Genomic DNA, 4,239 nt, shown 5'->3' with positions numbered 1-4,239 from the left:
TGAGCCAATATGGCATTCAAATTATCAACTTCAAGAACTCCCTTCTTCATAGGCGTCCCATTATTCACAGGATTCCTTTCAGAAGTGTACATGAACTGGTTATTAGCAACCATGTCAATGAGTTCTTGAGATTCTGCAGGCGTTTTCTTTAGGTGAATGGATCCACCTGCAGAAGTGTCCAGTGACATCTTTGAAAGCTCAGATAAACCATCATAGAATATATCCAGGATGGTCCATTCTGAAAGCATGTCAGAAGGACACTTTTTGGTCAACTGTTTGTATCTTTCCCAAGCTTCATAGAGGGATTCACCTTCTTTATGTCTAAAGGTTTGAACATCAGCTCTAAGCTTGCTCAGCTTTTGAGGAGGAAAGTACTTGGCTAAGAAAGCCATGACCAGTTTATCCCAAGAGTTCAGGCTGTCTTTGGGTTGAGAATCCAACCATAATCTAGCTCTGTCTCTTACAACAAAAGGGAAAAGCATGAGCTTGTAGACTTCAGGATCTACTCCATTAGTCTTAACAGTATCACATATCTACAAGAATTTAGTTAAGAACTGAAAAGGATCTTCAGATGGAAGTCCATGAAACTTGCAGTTCTGCTGCATCAGAGAAACTAATTGAGGTTTCAGCTCAAAGTTGTTCCCTCCAATGGCAGGAATGGAGATGCTTCTTCCATGTAAATTGGAATTAGGTGCAGTAAAGTCACCAAGCATCTTCCTTACATTATTATTATTTTCGGCTGCCATCTCCTCTTCCTGTTCGAAAATTTCTGAAAGGTTATCTCTGGATTGTTGTAATTTAGCTTCTCTTAATTTTCTCTTCAGGGTCCTTTCAGGTTCTGGATCTGCTTCAACAAGAATATTCTTGTCCTTGCTCCTGCTCATATGACAAAGAAGAGGGCACAGAAAAAATAATAATAATAATATGGATCCTTTATACCACAGTATAGGGATCTTTTTGTGAGTGGAAGAAGAGGGAAGACAAAGAATGTAATATAATGGAAGAAACACAACTGTGAGGAGGGTTGAGATGTGAGATGAGATGTTAGTAGATGAATAAATAAATAGAATAAGATGAGAGAGAAGGAATTTTCGAAAATAATTTTTGAAAAAGAGTTAGTGATTTTCGAAAATGGTTTTTGAAAAATGTTAGTATTTTTCGAAAAATTTTTTAAAATCAAAAATAAAAATAAGAATAATTAGTTAATTAAAAAGAAATTTTTGAAAAAGAGGGAAGATATTTTCAAAAATTAGAGAGAGAGAGTTAGTTAGGTAGTTTTGAAAAAGATGAGAAACAAACAAAAAGTTAGTTAGTTAGTTGAAACAAATTTTGAAAAGATAAGAAGTTAGGAAGTTAGAAAAGATATTTTGAAACCAACTTTTTGAAAAAGGTAAGATAAGAAGATATTTTAGAAATTAGTTTTGAAAAAGATTTGATTTTTAAAATCTCAATTAATGACTTGATTCATAAGAAATCACAAGATATGATTCTAGAACTTAAAGTTTGAATCTTTCTTAACAAGCAAGTAACAAACTTCAAATTTTTGAATCAAAACATTAATTGATTATGTTATTTTCGAAAATTTGATATAAAAATTAGAAAAAGATTTTTGAAAAATATTTTTGGAATTTTCGAAAATAACTAAGAATTTTGAAAAAGATTTGATTTTTGAGAAAGATTTTGAAAAAGATAAGATTTTCAAATTGAAAATTTGATTTGACTCATAAGAAACAACTTGATTTTAAAAATTTTTGAAAAAGTCAAATCTAATTTTCGAAATTATGAGAGAAAAGAGGAAAAGATATTTTTTTTATTTTTGAATTTTTATGATGAGAGAGAGAAAAACAAGAAAAATGATGCAATGCATGAGATTTTTAGATCAAAACAATGAATGCATGCAAGAATGCTATGAATGTCAAGATGAACACCAAGAACACTATGAAGATCATGATGAACATCAAGAACATATTTTTGAAAAATTTTTAATGCAAAGAAAATATGCAAGACACCAAACTGAGAATTCTTTAATGCTTAGACATTAAGAATTCAAGAATGCATATGAAAAATAAGAAAAGACACAAAACATGAAATCATCAAGATCAAACAAGAAGACTTACCAAGAACAACTTGAAGATCATGAAGAACACTATGAATGCATGAATTTTCGAAAAATGCAAGATGCATATGCAAGTGACACCAAACTTATGATATGACTCAAGACTCAAACAATAGACACAAAAAATATTTTTGATTTTTATGATTTTCTAATTTTTTTTGTATTTTTTTTTCGAAAATTATTATGAAAAAGAAAAATAAGGATTCCAAAATTTTTAATATGAATTCCAGGAATCTTGCATTCTTAGTCTAAAGCTTCAGTCCAGGAATTAGACATGGCTCACTAGCCAGCCAAGCTTTCAATGAAAGCTCCGGTCCAAAACACTAGACATGGCCAATGGCCAGCCAAGCTTCAGCATGTAATTCAGACATGACACGCCTGACATACTCATTCCCAAAGGAATTAGACATGGCTTTACAGCCAGCCAGGCTTCAACATGTTTCATGAAACACTAGAATTCATTCTTAAAAATTTTGAATAAAATTTTTTTTGAAAACATTTTTATATTATTTTTTTTTCGAAAACAGGTGAGAAAATTTTAGAAATATTTTTGAAAAATTTTTGAAAATAAAATAAAAAGAAAATTACCTCATCTGAGCAACAAGATGAACCGTCAGTTGTCCATACTCGAACAATCCCCGGCAACGGCGCCAAAAACTTGGTACGCGGAATCGTGATTACACTTTAATTATGTAAAATTCATTGCTCTTTCTTTCCCTGGAAATGGCACAAAAAACTTGATGCCAAGACCATGGTTCACAACTCCGTGTAACTAACCAGCAAGTGCACTGGGTCGTCCAAGTAATACCTTACGTGAGTAAGGGTCGAATCCCACGGAGATTGTTGGTATGAAGCAAGCTATGGTCACCTTGCAAATCTCAGTTAGGCAGATATAAATTGATAATGGTGTTTTTGAATAATAATTAATAGAATAGGGATAGAAATACTTATGTAAATCATTGGTGAGAGTTTCAGATAAGCAAATAGAGATGCTTTCGTTCCTCTGAACCTCTGCTTTCCTGCTATCTTCATCCAATCAGTCTTACTCCTTTCCATGGCTGGCTTTATGCAAGGGCATCACCGTTGTCAGTGGCTACATCCCCTCCTCTCAGTGAAAAATATGCTCACATGCTCTGTCACAGCACGGCTAATCATCTGTCGGTTCTCGATCATGCTGGAATAGGATTCACCCTCCTTTTGCGTCTGTCACTAACGCCCAGCACTCGCGAGTTTGAAGCTCGTCATAGTCATTCAATCATTGAATCCTACTCGAAATACCACAGACAAGGTTTAGACTTTCCGGATTCTCTTGAATGCCGCCATCATTCTAGCTTACGCCACGAAGATTCTGATTAAGAAATCTAAGAGATACTCATTCAGTCGAAGGTAGAACGGAAGTGGTTGTCAGGCACGCGTTCATAGGGAATGATGATGATTGTCACGTTCATCACATTCAGATTGAAGTACGAATGAATATCTTAGAAGCGAAATAAGATGAATTGAATAGAAAACAGTAGTACTTTGCATTAATCTTTGAGGAACAGCAGAGCTCCACACCTTAATCTATGGAGTGTAGAAACTCTACCGTTAAAATTACATAAGTGAAAGTCTAGGCATGGCCGAATGGCCAGCCCCTTTGATCTAAGAACCAGGCGTCCAAAGATTGTCAAAAAGACTAGTAAAATGTCCTATTTATAATAAATAGCTACTAGGGTTTACATGAGTAAGTAATTGATGCATAAATCCACTTCCGGGGCCCACTTGGTGTGTGCTTGGGCTGAGCTTGAGTGTTGCACGTGTAGAGGTCCTTCTTGGAGTTGAACACCAGCTTTTGTGCTAGTTTGGGCGTTCAACTCTGGTTTTGGCTCCTTTTCTGGCGCTGGATACCAGATTTGGGCAGAAAGCTGGCGTTGAACGCCAGTTTACGTCATCTATTCTTGGCCATAGTATGGACTATTATATATTTCTGGAAAGCCCTGGATGTCTACTTTCCAACGCAATTGGAAGCGCGCTATTTCGAGTTCTGTAGCTCCAGAAAATCCACTTTGAGTGCAGGGAGGTCAGAATCCAACAGCATCAGCAGTCCTTCTTCAACCTCTGAATCTGATTTCTGCTCAAGTCCC

General features: G+C 35.2%; 1 non-coding gene across 1 annotated transcript; it reads left to right on the top strand.

Annotated features, from left to right (window-relative positions):
- Positions 1-242: 242 nt before the first annotated feature.
- On the top strand, positions 243-350 carry LOC148581288 (small nucleolar RNA R71). The gene has a single exon (XR_015896214.1). It is a non-coding gene; the product is annotated as a small nucleolar RNA R71 (small nucleolar RNA).
- Positions 351-4,239: the final 3,889 nt, after the last annotated feature.

The sequence above is a fragment of the Arachis ipaensis genome, chromosome B10 (assembly GCF_059453495.1).
Source record: "Arachis ipaensis isolate K30076 ecotype BB chromosome B10, ASM5945349v1, whole genome shotgun sequence".
Classification (NCBI taxonomy): Eukaryota; Viridiplantae; Streptophyta; class Magnoliopsida; order Fabales; family Fabaceae; genus Arachis; species Arachis ipaensis.
The sequence above is the reverse complement of the archived record's forward strand: the minus strand, read 5'-3'. Positions and strand labels throughout refer to the sequence as shown.